The sequence below is a fragment of the Lissotriton vulgaris genome, chromosome 3_2 (assembly GCF_964263255.1).
Source record: "Lissotriton vulgaris chromosome 3_2, aLisVul1.2, whole genome shotgun sequence".
NCBI lineage: Eukaryota > Metazoa > Chordata > Amphibia > Caudata > Salamandridae > Lissotriton > Lissotriton vulgaris.
Window position 1 is genome coordinate 315,257,983 of NC_141690.1, and position 23,681 is coordinate 315,281,663.

At 46.3% G+C, this 23,681-nt stretch overlaps 1 pseudogene; it reads right to left on the reverse strand.

Moving 5' to 3' along the window:
- Window positions 1–21,168: 21,168 nt before the first annotated feature.
- Window positions 21,169–22,658, reverse strand: LOC147725771 (uncharacterized; annotated as a pseudogene).
- Between the last annotated feature and the right edge of the window lie 1,023 nt (window positions 22,659–23,681).

The window sequence follows — 23,681 nt, forward strand, 5'->3', positions numbered from 1 at the left end:
GAGTGGAGCAAGGCTATCTCTGCCCGTGGCCAGCCAGGCATTGAGATTTTCTGCCTGAGCGTGAAGAGAGGGAAAGGGGTGGTGGGGTGGGGGGCAGGGGGGTTTAGAGGTGGCTAGGAAGGAACAGAGTTCGGCTATGTCGACTCGGCTCCAATTCCTTACCGTACTAATCCCTGAATGAGGGGTTTTGACGCAGGGGGAAATGGGGAGGGAAAAGGAGATAAGGAAATGGTCCGACCAGGTGCATGGTGTGATCTGTAGATCTAAGATCTCCATATTAGCAGACCAGACCTGGTCAAGAGTATGCCCTTTAGTGTGTGTGGCCAGCTTAATATGCAGTGAGAGATTCATCCCACTGAGTAGCTCTGTGAAGGCTACCGACGTTGGACACTCCCGAGTGTCACCTGGCCAAAAGTTAAAGTCGCCGATAACAAGAAGTCTGGCGTGAATAATGGCAAGTTCAGCTATAATGTTTCCAAAAGCTTGAGGAAAGGTAGACATGTAAATGGGGGGTCTGTAAGTTACCACACACACAATCGGGGAAGTTGGAGATTGAAGCGTAAGCAGAAGGGAGTCTACCTGAGGAATTCCGGAGGAGGAAAGGGACATAAATCTATGGGTTTTCAGGTTTATGGCAGCAACTCCACCCCCGGCCTTTGTCACAGGTCTGTTGGCGCAACAGGCGTAATAGTTGTTGGGGATGGCTGCCAACATATCTGTCATGAAGCCAAGTCTCGATGAGAAACAAGATGTCAGGTTTGTGGGAATCTAACAAAAAGAAGATCTCTAGTTGGTGCTTAACCATGGATCGAGTGTTGAGGTACCAGATGGCCAAGTTATCGCATGTCTGAGTTATCCGGGAGGGTGGGGGTGTGGGGAGAAAATCCCTATGGATTTTAGACTGCAAGGGAGGGTCAGGTTGGGCGGTGATGGCGTATGGAGCCGTGACTTTAGGTACAAATAGTCCATTTGCCTTCAAGATATTGCTGGTGTGTGGGGATATAGCCTGGCATACCCGTAATGACAACAATTTAGATCGGGGGTAGTACCGGGAGAGTTTGGGCAGAGTGCTTGGCCCCTGGCTCCGGTCGGGCACGGACGGGCGCAGACGGGCTTGCCTTAGGTGCGCCCGCTGCGCGCGTCCGCTGCGCGACTGGTAGCACATAGGAAGATATAGGTAGCGGGCCTGCCCTAATCGCGGGACTCTGCCCCCAACTGCTATCGAAGAGTTACTGCTGCCTGTGTCAGCCTGCAACCTCCATACCAATTGGGATAGACTGTGTTGGACCGGGGTGCAGGCGGCAGGACACGGCAGGAAGTGATGTGCAAATTAGCAATCAATTATACAACACAAAGTTAAAAGTTACACTAAAGATAAAAACTATGGCCCTTATTTATGAAGGTCTTGCGCCGCCGGTGCGTCACTTTTAAAATGGGAAAAAGTGACGCACCAGTGGCGCAAGGCCTTCATAAATGAGGCCCTATGTTTTTAAAAGATGGTGGCTGGCGGAAGTTTAAAACTCAGACTTACCTCTGCTTTGATCATTTGTTCCTTTGAACTCCTGTACTGTCACCCTTTGACAGGACCTCTGAGTCTGGTGAAGTAGGGTTGGGAGAAGTCCCCTGGTAAGACCCCCAGGATGTGTTCAGCCATATGCTGGCCTTCGCGACCAGACTCAATGCTTCAGAAACTTGCTCAGGCGAACCTGGAAGCTAGCCAGGAAGAAATGGAAAGATGGTATGACCAGAATGCCACTTTGGTCGAATTTCAACCTGGGCAAAATTTGTGGATGATGGTGCCAGTGGAGCCTTGTGTGCTCCAAGGCAAGTGGACTGGGCCATAGGAGGTGGTGGAGTGCAAGAACGAAGTTAACTATCTGGTTGACTTGCAGTCTCCTAGGAACCCTTAGAGGGTCCTACATGTGATCTGCCTCTAGCCATACTTTAGGAGGTCTGATGTGACAATGCTCCTTGCTACAGATGATGGGATGGAGGAAGAGAGTGACCCTCTTCCTGATCTCCTGTCGGCAAAGGAGCAGGTTAGGTCAGTGGATGAAGTGAACCTCTCGCCTACCCTGACTCCAGAACAGCAGAAAGACGGTCACCATGTGTTGGGTCAGTTCGCCTCCCTGTTCTCCCTGGCACTAGGAGTCACCGATTGGTGCGTCAATGATGTGGACTCTGGGGACAGTCTGCCTGTGAAATAGAAATTTTACAGAGTAGCTGACAAGGTCAGGGCCAGCATCAGGGACAAGGTTTCCAAGATGTTGGCGCTAGGGGTAATTGAGCCCTCCAGCAGCCCCTGGGCTAGCTCCTCGGTCTTAGTACCAAAAGCCGCTGCACCTGGTGCCACTCCAGAGCTCCATTTTTGTGTGGACTACTGTGGGCTCAAGGGGATCACAAGACTGATGCACACCCCATCCCCAGAGTTGATGAGTTCATGGATCAGTTACGCGCTGCCCAGTACCTCAGTTCGTTTGATTTAACATCTGGTACTGGCAGATTGCCTTAACTGAGGGGGCCAAAGAAAGGTCTGCATTTTCAATACCTGAGGGGCACTTCCAGTTCCGTGTTATGCCCGTCGGGTTGAAAAACGCCTCTGCCACCTTCCAGAGACTGGTCAACCAGGTACTGTCCAGTCTGGAGGAATTCAGCGCTGCTTATCTGGATGACATTGCTGTGCTCAGCTCAAGTTGGGAGGAACATTTGCAACACCTCTGCGAAGTGTTTGAAGGATCTGCAAAGAGCAGGCCTCATAATTAAGGTGAGATTGTGCCAGATAGGCCAGGGATCTGTGGTGTACTTGGGACACCAAGTAGGGAGTGTCCAGGTGGCGCCCCTACAAGCACATATTGATACCATTCTGGCTTGGGAGTCCCCCAAGACCCAGACAGAGGTGAGAGCCATCCTAGGTCTCACCAGGTATTACAGACGGACGGTTTGTCAACAGGTATGGCACCATTGTTGCCCCCTTGAAAGAGCTGACTTCAAGGAAGCAGCCCAGGAGAGTGATGTGGACCGATGCCTGCCAGACCACGTTTGATGCCCTGAAAGCTGCCATGTGCACGGCACCCGTGCTCAAGGCGCCTGATTTCTCCAAAGAGTCAGATGCTTCAGAGCATGGTTTGGGAGCATTATTCTCACAATTGAATGACAAGGGCTTGGACCAACCCATAGCTTTCATTATTAGGAGGCTACTTCCCAGGAAACAGGAGTAGTTTGCAATTGAAAGAAAAGCTTTTGCTGTGGTCTGGGCGCTGAAGAAGCTAAGGCCCTACTTGCTTGGGACTCACTTCCGTGTTCAGACAGACCACAGGCCCCTCAGATGGTTAATGCAGATGAGGGATGAGAACCCAAAACTGTTGTGGTGGTCCATCTCCCTACAGGGAATGGACTTTACATTGGAGCACCGCTCTGTTACAGGACACGCCAATGCTAATGGTCTGTCCATGTTCTTCCGCCTTGGTGATGAGAACTCCCAAGAGGGTTTGATAGTTCTCCCTATTTTTCAGCTGGAGGGGACACATATTAGACCTGGCATCCTTGACGTAGTTACCCCAGACTTTTTACCTCTACCTCCTGTATTTTTGATACTGTGCTGGATTTCTTTTTTTGCTGGTTTAGATGCTTTGGGCACTTTGCCAGTACTGATCAGTTACAAGTAGGTCCCTAGTGGGGGCGCTAGGTAGTGCGCAACCAAGATGGCCGCACACCTGTGAGGCTCCGGGCACTTGGTTATATACTTCACTTATCCTGAGTTAATCTAACTCTATAACTGTCTTATGTACCTGAGGCTACTCCTGACATCAGCCGCTATATAGCGAGGCTGGATTCAGCTCCTGAGACGGCTGTCAGACGCTGAGAGGGGCCGGAACAATCTACCCGGTGTGGAGGCGCAGCTCAGTGGCATTCCGGCGGTGGCTGTGCTGACCAGGTGAGGGCTGGGGATCCTACATGGTGCCTGGGCCGCACTGGCCCACGCAGCTTATGCTGGTGGCACGCTACTTCACTTTTCTGCCGACTGTAATGCCGCGCTGAGAGCTCACTATCGGAGCTGCACGCAAGACTTGTCGGCACCTTAGACTGTGAGGCGGACAAGCCGGACCCTAGTTTTTCTAACATTGGAGCTGACTGCTGATGCCTGCTGGGAATCGCAAGCACGGTGGGACCGCAAGCAATCCTGTTAACTTTTTAAACGTGGAATGTCCCACTCGATTACGGCGCAAAGACTGCTTGCCTCCTCATCGCAACATTTGCTGATGATTTCCCTGGCACCTATTATGTCCTGCACGGAACTGGATGGAAATTCTGCTTTTGTATCTGAGCTGTTTGATTGGGGGTGGGACGCGGATAGACTAGCGGACAGCCAAGTGAGAGAGGGCTGCGGATCCTACTTGTGCGACTGACATAACCTGTGGGATGCATGCTCCTGTTCATCCTGCTGCCCCTCAGACTGCCTGATACATCTGTGTTCACTGTTCCCCCCTGTGAGGTAAATGTGGAATACCTGCGTACTCAGGGAGGTAGTGCTCCCACGATCTGATCAGTGCAGCCTCAATACGCCTCGAGTGGTGAGACCAGACGTGACTCTCTTGTACTGTGTAAATGGGATAGCAAAAGGTCCAAGGATTACAAGGCTCAAACAATGCTTTAATGAGTTGTATTGGTAGGTGGGTGGAGACACACTCGAAGCTCTGGACCTCTTGGGCTTCAAGTAAGGAAACAGGTATTATTGTATTTGTGCTACCACACTGTGATTTTCCTTCTATCCAGTTACCACTCTTTGTTCTGGTACCTTGGGACTCTGCTCTGGCTTGCTAAATAAAACCTGAATATTGAGACACTTTTCTCAACACTTACTAGATCCTGTCGTTCCTCTAAAAAAACAAAAAACACACTGTCATCGCTTTTTTTTCAAAATTCTCTCTCTGCGCGGCCATGGCACAACCTATATCACTGTATTTGACTTAAGATTCATCTTTCTTTCAAGCCGGTTGACAAGGCTTTCACGCTATCACTTAATCACTCTAACCATTCTCTCACACTAGGTGACTTCTTTGCTTCTATTGGGGTCAACTGCTACTATATCACACAACTAAAACATTCTCTTTTATCCTCCTTAATAGCCTTGAGAAAGCCCCGGCGCAAATCGCCAATAGGGGGCGAAACACGTGTCGGCTGTCCTTGTCCTATGCACAAAAATAAAGACATTCCACTACAACTAAAATGTCTCTGTCCTCCATACTACGACTTGGAAAGAATGGATATTAATCCTGAACATTTGATGTGATTTTATGTGGAGAACACACTTACCACTCCTCAAAACTCTCTTGTACTGTATCCATGGCGGTATTCTACAGGGTATCCCATGACACGTCTCTACTTCCCCTACCCGGCTCCTGCTGTGACTAGTCTTACACATAGAGGTGAACATTCTCCGTGGATGCTGCGGATACCTATATCTCTAAAGGGATTGCGACAAGTCGCGCTACCATAACTCCTGAAACAGTACATGTCTGCATCACCATTTCCAGCTCTCCACTCACTCTTAGATAGCGAGGGCAGCTTTGCTAGGGATACAGGATATCTCAAATTGGCGAGTACCTGAGTTGGACTACCTGAAAGCGGTGCCCCTATAGCATTTTGCAGCTTGCTGATTCCTGTGCCTCTAACTTACCCTCCCCTGGTGAATTCAGCTCCTTTTGGTGCTTCGCACCCACCAAAATTGGGCCCACCAATACACGCTCACCATCGTTTGGCTGCACTTGTTCTCTACACACCATCTTCTGCTTCTTTCATAACAATGGTGCTGCAGAAGCCTCTTTCAGTGACTACCCCATGGTGCAGACCTCGAGGGGGGGAGTATCTTTATTTTTCCCATCATTGGCACACTCTCTTCCCAGATCACTATTCGTCATGGGGAAGCCTGATGGCCGGCAAACCAAACGTCCTTTTGATATGAAGAGAACTGTCACCCACTCCAATGCCGAGGAATCAGAACTGCCAGCTGACGCATCGTCATCCAATCCTCCTCCAAACCCAGCGGATGAGGTAAAAACTCTCCTCTTGGTTATGCAACATAGCCTTGCAGCTCTATGGAACAAAATGGAATCCATGAACACACGTATGGATTACATAGTCCTAAAAGTGGAGAAACATGACGAACAACTTAAGGAGGCAGAAAGATGGATTTCTGACACTGAAGATGCTACTACCCAGGTGACAAAACAAGTGGCTCAAATGGATAAACTCCTGGAGGTAGTTGCAGCTTAAAACAAAGGTTTGGAGGCCCGAAGTCGGTGCAATAATATATGCGTCACTGGAATCCCCGAAAGCGCAAACACAGGCTGCATGGAAGACTTTATCTAATGCCTCTTATGTAATACCTTCGGAGCGGGTGCATTTTCCACCCAATTCATCGTGGAAAGGGCTCATCGATCCCTAGGCCCCCGCCAAGCCCCAGATGCCAATCCATGCCCGAATTCACATTAGCGGTGCAAGAAGCATGCTGTAAGTTCTTACCTGCCAAGCAGAAGCTTTGAAAACTGAAGATCGAATATGCCCTATTATATCCTGCACACCTGCGAGTTACTTACCATGATAAACACCACTTCTTAACTAACGGTCAGCAAGTGGATGATTTCCTTCGTACCGTCAGGAAGAACACTCCTTTTAGGGATTCCCCAGATCACGTCTCTCAATCTCCATCACTGAGTGCTGACTGAACAAGCGACTCTGGCTCATGCTATCTGACCTTGTTGACCCCGCCTGGTATTGATGTTCTCCCTATCATCTTGAAGCTATCATGACTGGCTGTGACTTCGACTCCATTTCGATAAGGGCTTTGTCACTTGGTGGTACTGCACGCCACTCCGTCCTATCACATTTATGCTGGCTTTACAGTTTTCCAACTGCAGATAAGTGCCTAGAATTAATGTCTTTCAATTTTGTAATAACACTGGTGAACATTGTCATCATCTATTTTGTCCCTTCTATGGTACAATTATTTTCTCCTTTTTCTTTTTTGTTCTATATTTCTTTACCATAGACGTGTTTTTTAAACTACGATTCAAACTATGCCAAGCAACCCCTCCCCCGTACTGCCTTCCTTCTCCTCTTGACAACGGGTGATGGTTCCTGCATCTCATTCAAAGGAGGTCCTCGTTGCCCACAAGCGTTCCCCACACGGGAGTTCCCCCCTAATTTTTGTCATAATGACTCACTCCCTATTCCAAGGTTCCAATGTGTTTGTGGTTTTGGGTAAGGATAGCAATGCCGGCATGATTGGGGTGCCGTTGTGGGTGGGGGTGGTGGGAGGGCTTGATTCAATTGTTTTGTGTTGTGTTTTTTTCCAATCGAGCTATGTATCACAAGGCGCATTTTCGTGTGATTTTTGCAGAGTATATTGCATTCCTCTAAGCATGAACTGGCATGTCATCCCACACTGAGACTTTACAGCTTAATTATTCACTTGGAACGTCAGGGGCCTTCGCGACCCCCGAAAATGCAGGCAAGTCCTCTCATACCAGGACAGGCATCATGTACAGATTGCAGTGTTGCAAGAAACTTATCTGGGCCCAGCCCGTTCCCCAACATTTGCCAGTAAATGGTCCACAACACATGTTTTATCCTCTTATTCTATGTACTCCAGGGACATAGTGATCCTGGTAAAACGGAATACTCCTTTTATCCTGGGAGGCACACAATAGGACTCTCTGGGACGTAGCTGTGTGTTGTGGGTCATACTAGGTAATCAATCGGAAAAAATAGTATGCTGTTATGGGCCAAACACCGATGACCCTGACTTGTACACCCCACTTTGGGGGTGCAGAATACAAATAGGCCCCACTCATATTATTTGGGGGGGAGACTTTAATACCACTTTTAATCCAACAGTAGACAGATCCAACCCATCCTCCTTGCACTACACACAAACACAAGAGGTTCTACAGGGAATATTCATGGCCCACACGCTCATAGACGCATGGTGACATGCCCATCTGGAAGGTAGAGAGGGCATCCATTACACTACCTTACACGCTTCCTGGGCTCGCCTGTATTAATTGGTGGTCTCCCGGGGGCAGTCTCATGGCTCAAACAGGCAACTCATCTCGCCAGAACTTACTCAGATCATTCCCCGGTGCTTATAACAATAGCCCCGCCCAACTTGCTGTCTTCTCCTAGAATCTGGAGACTCATGCCCGAGGTGTTGCTTGATGCAGTATTTAGGGCTGAGATCGGGGAGGAAATCACTAATTTCTTTCTGATCAACATTTACTCGGTTTCATCAATAGGAATAGTCTGGGAGACCTTTAAGGTCACGATCTAAGGTGTTTTCATGGCCAAATGTTGTAGGGTTTTGCAAGACCTTCGTCGCACCCTGCATAGGCTGGAAGGTGAACTCCAGCAAATGGAAAGTGATAACAGGGGGGATAACTCTGGCCTGTGCCTTGCGTCCTTTAGAGAAAAAATTACAGAATATAGAGAGACGGCCGACTTTGAGGCACGTTTTTGGGGGAAATATCATGTTGCGCCCTAGTAGGCTGCTAGCGCAAACCATCTGTCTACCCCAATTCTCTAATTATGTTCTTGAGAACAAGGATTCTGCTGGAGCACGCCACAGGGATAGCCAGGACATCTTCCACACCTTTACTGAATTCTATTCTAACTTATATGGTACCTGCAGAGAAGAGCCCCCTGACTTCGCCTCGTATTTGCAGGATATTACCCTTGGCTGGCTTGGGGACATGCAATGTTAATGTTAATGACATTTATAGAGCATGCTGCTGCCCAAGGGCATCCTGGCGCTATGTAAGATGTCCACCTGAGGCCTGGTCACGGGATTACTTCAAGGATTATGAGTTGAATAGCCAGGTTTTTAAGGCCTTCCAAAAAACGATCAGCTCTGTAATGCCTCTAAGGGAATTCCATGCTTTAGCGGCACCTACAAAAAAACTCCTACCTCCCCAGTTGGCTTTTTTGGCCCAAGGAATCCGAATGAGTCTAGCTTCTGAAGAGCACAGTGATCTTGTAGCAACATACCAATTAGTGTTTTTTGATCAGATGGTTTGGACCCGTAGAATGAAGTGATTTATGAGTAACGCGCAAGGCCTTGAATAAGACTCGCTTCTTAACAGGCAGCCAATGCAGCTTTCTAATTTCAGCTGAAATAGATTGGTGTTTTGGAATGCCTGAAAGCAGTCTGGCTGCTGCATTCTGTACAAGTTGTAGTTTCCTTAAAAGACCCTCCTGCAAGTTAACATATAGGCCATTGCAGTAGTCCAGCCTGGACATGGCTAAGGCCGTAACCAATGTCTTCTGGCTTTCTGTAGGAAGATAGGCCAATAATTTTTTACATGATTTTAAGATGTAGGAGGTGGTTGAGACAACTGAGTTTATTTGATCCTTGTGCACAGCTTATTATCAATTATGAACCCTAGATTTTCCACTTTCCTGACTGGTTTTGGAAGAGGGCCCAGAGAGTCTGGCCACCATGCTGGGGTCCAAAACTGGTGATTGTTTCCAAACAATATCACCTCAGTTTTGGCATAGTTGAGCTTTAAACAATTCTGAGTCATCCAACCTCCTACTGCTGTCATACAGTCGTGAAAACGACCTGCTGGCTCCTGAGTTTCATTTGGACTCATAGATACCACAATCTTTGTATCGTCAACGTACAAGGCCAGCTTAAACCCAAAAGATCCAATAAGTGGAGCCAGCTGAGAGACGTAAACATTGAAAAGCACAGGGCTCATAGATTACCCCTGTGGAACTCCACAGGGGAGGGAAAATGGCTTTGCAGCGAAGTTGCCCAGTGTAACTGTCTGTACTCTATCTGTTAGGATTGATTTGCTCAGTTTCCATGCCCTGCCTGTGACACCAATCTCGTACAGTCGGTCCATCAACAAATTGTGATGGACCGTGTCAAACGCCGCAGAGAGGTCCAACATGATCAAAGCTCCATTTCCTCCTTGATCTAGAGTGGCCCTTAATTCTTCGGTGGATTTGATAAGAGCCGACTGAGTGCTATGGCTCCCTCTAAAACCGTACTGTGTGGGATCAAGTATATGTCCATCCTCTAGAAATCGACTGAGTTGGGTGTTTATTATTTTTTCAGTGATTTTTGCTGCGAACGGTAATCTGGAAACTGGCCTAAAATTATTTGAGTCCATAGGATCCTACTTGGACTTTTTTAACAAGGGAAGAATCAACGCTTGCTTCCAGGCTTTTGGAAAGTAGCCCTCCAAAAGGACCTTATTGATGATTACTGTCAGAGTAGATATAATTGGTTTAGGTACCAACTTTAATATGGAGGGAGGACAGCAGGAGTTTCTCGATGCACCCTTTGAGAATGACATGAGGCAAATTAAGTCCCCAAAGGCCCCAGGCCCGATGGCCTTCCCATTGACTTTTATAAGGCCTATATTGCTCAATTACTCCCCGTTCTCAAACATGCCTTTATTAAGGTGCAAGAGCTGGGCTGCCTCCCTTCATGCATGAGACTGGCATTGATCTCCTCTCTCCTAAAGCCCGGTAAAAAAGAACGGATTGCTGTGATTCTCACAGACCCCTCTCCTTAATTAATACCGATACTAAAATCCTCACAAAGATTCTAGCCAACCTCCTCAGCCTATTAATGGAGAAATTGCCTCTTCCAGATCAGGCTGGTTTTATCCCATGTCGGGCGACCTCACACAATATCTGCACGCTCTTCTCCACTCTTCGCATTGTAGACACAAAAGTACCCTTAGCAACCGTATTCCTTGATGCCGCAAAGGCGTTCGATTCTGTTTAGTGGGACTACCTATTAGTAATACTTCAAAACATGGGCATGCCGAGGGGATTCCTATCTTGGGTTTGTTTACTCTATGCTAGTCCCAAAGACAAGGTCCTCATTAATGGCCATTCATCTCCTTTCTTTCCCGTCACTCGCGGCACCCGTCAGGGGTGCTCGCTCTCACCTATTTTGTTTGACCTCGCGGTCGAACCACTTGCAGCCAAGATTCGACAATATCATCAAGACAAAGCCCTTCGATGTCCACTCCGCCACATTCTGATATCCCTATATGGGTAATACATCACATTATACGTCAGGGAACCTCAAATTAATCTCAATCCATTGCTCCGCAAATTCGTGTGATTTGGGGGACTTTCCGGTATTCATATCAACTGGTCCAAGTCCCAAATTTTCCCTCTTACTTCATCAGTCACAGTATTCGCCCCAGGATTTCCCAATGAATGGTGCCCTGAAGAAGTCAAATATCTCGGTATGTACGTTACAGCGAACCGCTAAGAACTGATGCGGCTCATTTATGGTTGTAGTTTGGATGGCATAAGGGACAATGTCACATGATGGTTTGCTCTAACGCTCTCCATTTCAGGACGCATATCCCTGATCAAAATGGTTATCCTCCCTAAACTCCTTTATTTATTTATGAATAAACCCTATGATTCGGGGTAAACATTTTTTACTATGCTCTGTACAGAACAGATCTGCCTTACCTGGGGTGGTAAACAACCCAGAATATAATGGGACGCCCTCACTAGACCATATTCGCAAGGGGGTTTCGACATACCAAATCTTTAATTCTACTACAATACGCCCATACCTGGTTCCACCCCCAAGATACATGCCACAAGTAGCCACCAAACATTGGTTATCTGATCCCATTCCACTGGAGGGCGCCATATTTACCGCCACTACACCACGCACTGAAGACCCATCCCCCATAATCAGCACGGTGAAGGCATGGCAAAAAGTTGTCATTTGATTCCAAGCTCCCATGTTTTATTCCCTCTTGCTTCCCTAGTTTATCACTCGAAAACGCCCGTCCTTCAGGAAGGTATTTTTAGGAAAACTCAAGCTAAATATGGTATTTAAACTTGGGGGGATCTCTACCTTCACAGCAAATTCCGTATCACGCAGCAACTTTTCTCCACACAGCCACCCTCTCCCATGGACATTTTTTTATATGTCCGCTTGCACCAGGGCCTCAAGGAACATACCCCAACCTACCCTCAGGAGCCTCCGGAGACTACCTCTCTGCGCCTGATATTACATAGTGACGTGGCATCACACTTTGGTTTCTTCACTATACCATACTCGTTACAACACTCAGACCCTCACACAGAGCATTGCCAGGGACACATGACCCGTAGAATTGGTACTAGTTCTCACTGACGAGCAATGGAACTATTGCTGCAAACCGACGGGACAACGTATGTCCAGTAGCCGTCTCCGCATTCTACATCACAAATTCCTTCATCGCACATACTATACACCAGCCAAGTTCCAGCGCTTTAAATTGCTAGACAACGATAGATGTGTCTGTTGCGATGTCACAGGGGCTGACTTCCTACACTTGGCCTGGGACTACTAGGTTAAGCCACAGTGGGTGATGATACAGAGCTACTCATCAACCACTTCCCTTAATGTCTCAAAAAATCCAACAGACAAAATATGGCAAAACATTTGGATTTAAAACCATTGGTGCATCTCATTTAGGTGTGAGCGGGAAATCCGTTACGCTCGCGGATTTTGCAGATTTTTGGGAAATCCGCAATCCGCGAATTTTGCGGATTTCCCGCAAAATCCGCAAAAAAAAATCAGCGAGCGTAACGGGTTCAAAAGTTGAACCCCCACTCATGCAACTATTTTACAATGGCGCCAGCAAGCTGCCAGCGCCATTGTAAAATAGTTACAAAGTTAGCTTGCACAGGAACCACTAGATAAAACGAAGCAGGTGCTGCTTTATTTTATCTAAGTGCTTCCTGTGCAAGCTAACTTTGTAACTATTTTAAAACGGCGCTGGCAGCTTGCTGGCGCCATTGTAAAATAGTTACAGCTCACAGCTCACTCAAGGGACCCCTGTGCCCTTCAGGACGATTGCATAGTAACACACACATGGACGCTCGAACTAGTTGATGCTCAAATTCAGTGACTCATTCATTAGCCCAAAAACAATCGTGAGCGTCGTCGAGGCTGGACAGGTGTGCCTTCTTCCCAAATCTACTGTGGAAAATCAGCTGTGATGCTGGATAGGCTTTGCATCCTTGACTTTCACGAGCGCAATACCCGTGCTGTTCCTGTGACCAGGAGCTTCTTTCTCTTCATCTGCTGAACTGATCTTTCTCTGACCTTTTATTCACACAAGACGAGGCACATACCCTACTGGGCACATTGTGTTCGCACGGGTTTCTGCAAGTTCGCACGCGTTTTGTACAATTTTGCAATTTGCGAAATTGTACAAAACCCTCGCGAACTTGCAGAAACCCGTGCGAACATAAAAAAAAATCCGCAAATTCGCGGGAATTCGCGGATTTTGCGGATTGCGAGTTCGCAAATCCGCAAAATTCGCGAACGCGAGATTTGCAAAATTCACCCATACCTAATCTCATTGAAAACAAACATAAAAGGACTAGGGATGGAACAATATTGTTGTAGACAACTTTTTCAAATCACTTTGAGAAGTTAATCTGTTACAAGGTCAGGATGTCTCCAAGAGTAGCTATCTACCTTTGCACAATGGACATCATTTCCTGCTGATGCTGGCATTAGATATAGGAACGCATGTGAGGAAAGTAGATAGCTTCTCATTCTGAGGAAGAAGGTAAATGTCAAAAAACTTTGCAAATATGAATTTCCCATCTGTGTCAACAAGCCTACATGAGTCCCTTGCTCACTGCACCTTCAGGATTCAAGCAAGCCAGGCCGAAGACGGCTGTAATGCCAGAAACCGGTCCCCGGAAGCTTGTTTCCTTTCCAGTAAAAGAATTGGCTTGGTAGTTTGGTCTGCCCTGTTCCCATGATGCACTGGGCCAGGGACAGACTAATTTGCATGTAGCCAGGTTCTGAGCTGGGATGGTGCAGTGAGCTAAAAAACGGTGATGGATCAAGCCCTGATCTGTTGACTGGGTAGGAGTGTTCTGCTTAGTTCAGATACTCCGTCCATCACCACCCCCTTTTCTGAATCGTTTTGTCCACCATAAGCGTGCAAGGGTATGCTCAGACATGAGTCCCTTGCTCACTGCACCATCAGGATTCAAGCAAGCCGGGCCGAAGACAGCTGTAATGCCAGAAACCAGTCCCCGGAAGCTTGTTTCCTTTCCAGTAAAAGAATTGGCTTGGTAGTTTGGTCTGCCCTGTTCCCATGATGCACTGGGCCAGGGACAGACTAATTTGCATGTAGCCAGGTTCTGAGCTGGGATGGTGCAGTGAGCTAAAAAATTGGTGATGGATCAAGCCCTGATCTGTTGACTGGGTAGGAGTGTTCTGCTTATTTCAGATACTCTGTCCATCACCACCCCCTTTTCTGAATCGTTTTGTCCACCATAAGCGTGCAAGGGTATGCTCAGACATGAGTCCCTTGCTCACTGCACCATCAGGATTCAAGCAAGCCGGGCCGAAGACAGCTGTAATGCCAGAAACCAGTCCCCGGAAGCTTGTTTCCTTTCCAGTAAAAGAATTGGCTTGGTAGTTTGGTCTGCCCTGTTCCCATGATGCACTGGGCCAGGGACAGACTAATTTGCATGTAGCCAGGTTCTGAGCTGGGATGGTGCAGTGAGCTAAAAAATTGGTGATGGATCAAGCCCTGATCTGTTGACTGGGTAGGAGTGTTCTGCTTATTTCAGATACTCTGTCCATCACCACCCCCTTTTCTGAATCGTTTTGTCCACCATAAGCATGGAAGGGTATGCTCAGACATGAGTCCCTTGCTCACTGCACCATCAGGATTCAAGCCTGGGCCGAAGACGGCTGTAATGCCAGAAACCGGTCCCCGGAGGCGTGCTTCCTTTCCAGTAAAAGAATTGGCTTGGTAGTTTGGTCTGCCCTGTTCCCATGATGCACTGGGCCAGGGACAGACTAATTTGCATGTAGCCAGGTTCTGAGCTGGGATGGTGCAGTGAGCTAAAAAAACGGTGATGGATCAAGCCCTGATCTGTTGACTGGGTAGGAGTGTTCTGCTTAGTTCAGATACTCCGTCCATCACCACCCCCTTTTCTGAATCGTTTTGTCCACCATAAGCGTGCAAGGGTATGCTCAGACATGAGTCCCTTGCTCACTGCACCATCAGGATTCAAGCAAGCCGGGCCGAAGACAGCTGTAATGCCAGAAACCAGTCCCCGGAAGCTTGTTTCCTTTCCAGTAAAAGAATTGGCTTGGTAGTTTGGTCTGCCCTGTTCCCATGATGCACTGGGCCAGGGACAGACTAATTTGCATGTAGCCAGGTTCTGAGCTGGGATGGTGCAGTGAGCTAAAAAATTGGTGATGGATCAAGCCCTGATCTGTTGACTGGGTAGGAGTGTTCTGCTTATTTCAGATACTCTGTCCATCACCACCCCCTTTTCTGAATCGTTTTGTCCACCATAAGCGTGCAAGGGTATGCTCAGACATGAGTCCCTTGCTCACTGCACCATCAGGATTCAAGCAAGCCGGGCCGAAGACAGCTGTAATGCCAGAAACCAGTCCCCGGAAGCTTGTTTCCTTTCCAGTAAAAGAATTGGCTTGGTAGTTTGGTCTGCCCTGTTCCCATGATGCACTGGGCCAGGGACAGACTAATTTGCATGTAGCCAGGTTCTGAGCTGGGATGGTGCAGTGAGCTAAAAAATTGGTGATGGATCAAGCCCTGATCTGTTGACTGGGTAGGAGTGTTCTGCTTATTTCAGATACTCTGTCCATCACCACCCCCTTTTCTGAATCGTTTTGTCCACCATAAGCATGGAAGGGTATGCTCAGACATGAGTCCCTTGCTCACTGCACCATCAGGATTCAAGCAAGCCGGGCAGAAGACCGCTGTAATGCCAGAAACCGGTCCCCGGAAGCTTGTTTCCTTTCCAGTAAAAGAATTGGCTTGGTAGTTTGGTCTGCCCTGTTCCCATGATGCATTGGGGGCGGGACAGACTAATTTGCATGTAGCCAGGTTCTGAGCTGAGATGGTGCAGCGAGCTATAAAACGGTGATGGATCAAGCCCTGATCTTTTGACTGGGTAGGAGTGTTCTGCTTAATTCAGATACTCTGTCCATCACCACCCCCTTTTCTGAATCCCATTATTATTGTGGCACTCAATTTGGAGGAGGGAAACGGTTCCCCTATATCAAGCTGTGCTAATGAATTGTCATAACCCCTTCACTTTGGGGGTAATTCCCCGACGGTGCGGGGGCGGTGGGTGAGCACGGTGCAGCGGTGCTCGTGACAGGCCCAGCTCATCATGAGCCACAGTTGAGCTGTGCTCATGACAAGCTGGGCTCGGCATGAACACAGAAGGAGTTAAATGAGATCTTGCCAAAAAGATCCCCTGTTTGAGGTGTGTGGGTTCCACACTGGCAAGTTTGGGCCTCCGAGAACTACTTGACTCTTCCACAGAGTGTATTACGCTCTCCAAGTCGAAGTTGAAGCAGATCTTCTCAGCCGATGCATCGGCCAGTAGATGGGAGGAAAAGAAAAACAAACACAGTGTTAGCCTATATAATACATCTCCCTCAGCAATAAAGAACATGCAACCTTATCTGGTTTTTGTGCTTAATCTGCAGCATTGTTTCAGCTTGGTTAGGTTCTACTTAAATCTAATACCACTGACACTGGGATTCCGGGCAAATATCTACTTGCACAAAAACTTGCCTGCATACACTTATGACGGAGTATCTACTAAGCCAGTTCAGCACATACTATGGGCCTCATTTATGAGAAGTGACGCATCGCTGCATGAAAACAGCAATGCATCACTTTTCATTGCGCCCTCCTTGCGACACCAAAGATGCGTCATATTTTCAGTGTGACGCAGTATTTCTGACATATCTGTATGGTGCAAAAGTGACTCATTGCTGGAGTGTATCACAAAAGTGACGCAACTCCAGCAATTCGTCCTATCACATGGGGCAAGGGCCTGAGTCAGTCTTACACCTGCTGTGAGGCAGGCGTAAGATATTGACGCATTTGCATCCTAGAAGTGGCGCAGTGAAATCTTATTCATTTCACTGCGTCACTTCTACGACCCTTTCTTGCCCTGGAATGCCCCCCTTGCATACATTATACCTGGCGCAGGTCTAATATGGCGCAGGGGTTTACAAAGTGACGCATCTACCTAGATGCGTCACTTTGTAGATATGGTGCAACAAGGCTCATTTTTTACACCGCCGGTGCGTCACAAAAAGTGACGCACCGGGGGCGGAAAAGTGACGCACAGCCTCATAAATGAGGCCCCTTGTGTTTGTTTACTTTACTCCCAGCAAAGGAAAGGGTCAATAGTACCATATCTCCATAGCTCTAATGCTACTCAAAACAGCCCATCACTGACAAACTTTCAACAGCTGGAGACCCCTCAGGTTTACTTTGTATTGGCCATCCTCCTCTGGTCACCCTTGAATACCAATTACAATAATTCCTATTTGTAAAGCACGAACATATCATTCCCTTGAGGGTTTCAAAGCAATACTAAAGGGGCTTGTTTCTGGTGCAGGGAAGTCATGGCTTGGCAGTTTGGACTGGACTGTTCCCATGAGGCACAGCGTCTGACTGATTTGCATATGGCCATATCTGAACTGGGGTGGCGGAGTTAGCTAAAGAATGATGATTGATTAAACCCAGATCAGCTGACTGGGGGTGGGTGTTTGATTTGCTTAAACACTCCGTCCATCATCCCCCTTTGGTATTGCTTAAGAGTTTCAAGGCACGGGGGGTAGCCAGGGAGATTAAATAATCTATTGCCCAGAGTCACATGGTGGTGATGTGAGCTCCCACCGGGAATCGAACCATGAACCCCCACGCTCCAGAGACAGCCGGTCTGGCCACTGCACCAGTGCATAAAAGAACTAGAGACCTATGGAGCAGGGATTGTGTGACCCCTGAAAATGATCAGGCAATGCCCCCTGTGAAGCTGTATTAGCCTGATGGACTGTCTATTACCACCTATTATGTACTGCAGCTAGGTAAGACTACGATACACAAAGAAACCTTGAACATTTAAGCATACATTACTAGTTCTAGAGGTTCTTATCTAATTTATTAACGGCTTTAGGATGTTTTAATTATTATACATTAATCACAGTCTCAAGCAGACAAATGGAAATAAGTATAATTCTTGTTTTATAATAATAGTTTAATTTGATTATCTTGCCATAGATGGTTGTGCTTATTAAGATGTAAGCTTGCATGTACTTTTATGCACCAAAAACGATTCGAATAAAGTGTTCTAACTGATTGACTGAATGATAAAAAGCAGCTGAAAATTCCACACATTAAACCATAGAGGGAAAAATGTTGGCCAGTATTTACAACTGGGACAATATATATGATAATAACGCATATAAATAAAAGGCAAATTGGTATTAATGAAGCCATATATATGTGAATGCTCAAAAACGTGGAACTGGAAAGTAAACTATAATTTAATGTTATAGGTGCAGAATAAGCGGCCAGCAATGCGAATGATTGGTGCACCTTTAAGACGAAAACATAAATAATGACAATAAATACATGTAAATATCCATGATATGGTGGTAGCATACCGTAGTAAAACAGTAAATATATTGCATATATTTAAAACTGCTTACAAATAATGTACCACTAAGAAAAATCTATCTGTATCATTTTATTAGGGTGTAGTTATGCTTTGAGGTTTGAAGCTGTATTAAACTGGCCTTTCCTCCAAGCTCACTTTTTATTGCAGAGTCTGCGCGGCATCATATGTTTTTTAATCAATAAGGTTGCAAGATTAGCATCTTTCTGACTCTTGTCAGCAGTATATTGGCATCTCGCGCATTGTTAGGTCGATTCTTAGCATGTCAAGCCTCCTTTTGAATTGCACTTCATCTAAAACCTGAATGTCAGAAGTTAAACTACAAAAAGATGTCAGAACGCTTTATTGAATGACACGTCCAACCTCACAGAACAACGGGAAAGGTCACGGCCCGAGTGACCTTCAGCGCGAGACTATTATTGAGCAAATGCAGCTGGTGATGGGTGCAAGCAAGTATTTCTACAGCTCGTGCAGATTCGCATCAGAGATTCTGGCATGGAGTGAAAGCAGCATCCTGAAGACGTGGCAGGCCCAGTGCAAGAGCTAAAGGACAGATTAAAGTCACTGGCAACTGGCACATCTCATATCTATTCAAGGCCTGTAAAGTCTGCAGGACAGCTTTCTTAGATGTACTATCTGACTCACAAAATAGACGGCTCTCCACTGATGCTGTTTTACGCCAGGCATACCAACTGAGATGTCATGTCTGGTAAGCCATGAGGTGTACTCTGCAAAAATGATTCTAGTGTATTAATCTGATTGTTGCTTTATTGAGTGGGGCCGTTTTGTCTCGCGTCGGGTTTACTTCGGATTGATTCTACAGCCACAGTGCTCTCAGCATTGCTAGTGGCAATTTATAAGGAAAACACGTTATTGAGGAAATATCGAAATATCTGGCTAAAACATTTATGAAGTGATTGCTGACAGGATGCTCAGGGGTGTTGCTTAGTCAGTGAGATTCAGGCGGGTAAATCTCATATACCCCAACTAACGATTCAGGATGCCGCATCTGGGGCATCATTTATGAAAAATGACGCATCGCAGCATGAAAGCAGTGATGCGTCACTTCTCAGTGCGCCCTCCTTGCGACATACCTGATGCGTCATATTTAATGTATGACGCATCATGTCGCAAGGAGTTACAGATACGCCAGTATTTCTGACTTATCTGTAAGCGCAAAAGTGACGCATTGATGGAGTGTGACACAAAAGTGACGCAACTCCAGCAATGTGTACTTTCACCTGGAGCAAACCTCATGTGAAAGGGTCTGCGTCAGTCTTACACCTGCTGTGAGGCAGTCGCAAGATTTTGACGCAACAGCGTCCTAGAAGTGACGCAGTGAAATTTCATAGATATCACTGCATCACTTCTAAGAGACTTTTTGCGGAGGAACGCCTCCACTGCATACATTATACCTGACGCAGGTATGATGTAGCGCAGGGGTTTAGAAAGTGACGCATCTGCTTCGATGCGTCACTTTGTAAATAGTGCGCAACAGGAGGCATGTTTTACGCCGCCGATGCGTCACAAAAAGTGACACATCGGAAGCGCAAAACTGACGCAAGGCCTCATAAATGAGGCCCCTGGAATGGGTGTGATGACCAAGTGTTGGGGTGGGCTATCCCCATGAGAAGTCAGTCATAGTTTGCATTAAGAGGGACTCTGGGGCTAATTTAGAGTTGGGGAACATGTACTCTATTGCACCAAACTTAAGGTCTGAGCGGCTGATTGTGAGTTGAATAGACTGTTTTATGCCAACGGCGTAAAACTGACTCCATAGGAGTAAAACCTCCTCTGATGGGCCGATAGAATAGACGCCATTGTAGGTAAGCCATAAAACCTCCTCCATATTTAGAGCAGATGGCTTTTCTTTATTGTCTCTCAGTGATAAAAGAAAAATTACCACACACCATGCAGACTTTTGATATTTCTTAAAAACAAACTCACACATTGGGAGTTTGTTTTTGAAACGTAAGGAAACTTTGACAGACAGCTGTCATGTTTGATGGAGTCTTCCTTCAAATCTTTCCTACACTCTTGTGAACCACCATGATGGGGCCTCTGATGAGTAAAGGCCTCAACAAGGCCTGCGAGTGCAAAGGGTTCACCCTTCTGTGCACAAAGTCCTCAGACTACACAAAGAATTTGGCACGGAAACTGAAAATACAAAAACATAGTTTAATAAACCTTTAAAGAACTCGAGTACACAGTCACCTTTTATACACAAAGAAGGGGCTCATAAGTAGGCGGGTACAACTCAGAACATGATTTACGACCATATAGGGACATTTCTGAACATGATCAATACATGGGTGGAGTTAACGGTCCTTGAAGCCCGCGAAAATGCACATTCCTATCTAAGCTAATCAGAGACAGATGTGACTTGTACTGAGAATGCGCTAGATGCACAAAGGGCTATTTATAGACTGTTGCTGGGCAGATCCTAAGGGCGACTAGCGGAGAGGTAGGACTCATCACATGACGAGCATATGGCAATATGTAGCAAACAAAATGGAGGACAGAAAACAAGATGGAGTCTGGTCGCATCAAGAGATAGAGCGGGAAAACGCAACAAGTGAATGCCGATATCATGTCTTTATCTAATTCTTAACATTATCGCTGTTTTAATTACAACAGACGACCCTTTCAGCATTAGCTGAAGACATTCGGTTTTCTAGGATAATCTAGATACTCATCGGTAATATCGATGCTCATTATTTCAGCTACCTCTCTAGTTATACTTTTCTGGTGGGTAGCCTCAGCGACAGCTCTTTTATTAGGTACACAAAATGAAACACATAGGGAACATATCATTGGACTACATTGAATACATACACAACATGAAAACATAATTGCAATAATTATACAGAGTCCAGTAAGAACTTTCCAGCCCCATGTGGAGATTAGGGACCAGAACCAACTTGAAAATGTCCAAGCTCCATTTTCGACATGTATATCAGCAGCGATCTTATGTAATTTATTAATTGCTTTGTACACAGAAGGAGTGAGATCAGGAATAAATACACAACAGCTACTTCCAATAATTCTACAAGCACCACCTCTATCTGCTATCATCATGTCCAGAACCATTCGGTTCTGTAACGCAACAATTCTAGTAATTTGCAGCTCTTCGGTGAGATTGCCTAGAGCTGCGGCAGTTTGATTCGTTACGGCTTCCACACTCTCATTAATCGTTGTATCTTTCTACTATTCAGAGCAGCTCCAACAAAGAAAAATAATCCTAAATTGAAATCTATATACTTTTGCAGACTAGTGTCAGTTTGGTCTACATCATCAATAGACAAAGTCTGTTTGTATCTGTTTACAGTTACATTATTCAATAATTTTAAATCTTTATGATACGATGCAGGTGCTAGGAATACAGGTGGTAGTAAAAATGCTACATAACATACTCCAGACCATCCAGCTGGTAATCGGTAATAACCTCTATTACCACATACGAAGTAAGTGTTATGAGAAGCAAGGAATGTGCTTATATTAAGACCATCAATATTCAACACGATAATATCGCTAACACCTACAGGAATATAACCTACACTCTGTACACATAAATCTGCTTGCGCTTGGGCCACTGAAATCACAAACTTTTCATTACCAACAATGTCTCTAGTGTTCGTAAAAATATAGGGCGTTGAATCATTGTCCGGTCGATATTCTTCCCACTCCCATATAGTTCCATTGGCTTGTGGATAGCCTTCTTTACCCTGATGCCATTCTTTATTCAGTCTGAAAAGCAGTCTGCCTACTGTAGGCTTTCTCGTGGCAAAAAGCAAAGTGTACCATGCTCGACAAGAGCTATTATGAGAGAAAGGGAGAGGTATGAACGGTGTTCCCCCCTTCTTCTGATGTGCTGGCATCATCCCACATATCCAACAGTTTGTGGCATTAGTAGCTACGTGGGTATGGTGCAGCATCTGAATGAAAGTATTATTCAAATACGACTGTCGATGCTTCAACTCTTGATATGGAAGTGTATAAAAGAAATGCTCATCTGGGACTGGATTGGAAACAACATACAACTCACGGGCAGAAATTGCATCCTCGACAAACCACGTGATTGTAGCAACAACTGCTACAGCAGCAATGAACCCTACAGCACAGAAAATCTTATTCTTATCCATTCGAACAGAATGTACAAACATTATCTTCCTGAAACTAAAAATGTTGTCAGAACTCTTCCCCCTAGGCAGCCTTTGTTTTTTTCACCAGCGGGCCAAGACGGGTGTCACTACACTAATGCAGGGCAGATCCCACACCCTTGCCTCATCGTCTCTCCATTTCACTGACCTAGGGACCGTTCTGACAACTTATCACACAACTGCAGGCTCTTTCCTTTGTTGTAGATTGTATCTCTTTGCTCCAGGAACAGTCGGGTCCGGGAACATCTCCTCAGATTCGTCAGGTACCACAGCATGGCCTCTCTCCGCAATCAGGATTTCTCTATGGTCGGTCAATACTGCAGGCTCCACCATTCCAGGTTGCACCTTCCGACAATGTACGGAATGGATCCAGTTCTTCCGGTTGGTGACTCGGACAGCTGTTCTCGTGGCAAGGAGAACCTGCTCGGGACCACACCACCTCGGCTCCATACTGCTCGACCTCTTGAATGATTTTATGAGGACGAAATCTCCGGGCCGGAGATTATGGTCTTCACCTGTGGACCGGTCAGGGAGTGCTTCTCGAACCTGTTGATGAATGGAAACCAGACTGTCAGTTAATTGTGCCAAATAGTCATTCATTAAAACACAAGGTACATCATACATTGAGCTTGGCTTGGGCACTCCCCATATATTCATGGGACGCCCGAATACGATCTAATAGGGTGTAAGGCCCGTCCAAGAGTGTGGTACTGATTTGATAGACAATAATGCCAAAGGCAAGGCATCTGGCCAAGTAAAAGAAGTAGAAGCTTGCATCTTTGCTATTTTAAGCTTTAGAGTACCATTGTACTTTTCCACCAATCCTGCTGATTGTGGGTGGAACACTGCATGAAATTTCTGTTTGATTCCCAATCCTTTCAGGACAGACTTAACAATGTCCGCTATAAAATGAGGCCCGTTGTCGCTCCACAACAATCTACAAACATCATACCAAGGAAAGAACTCCTTCAATAACACCTTTGCCGTAGTAATTGCAGTATTGTC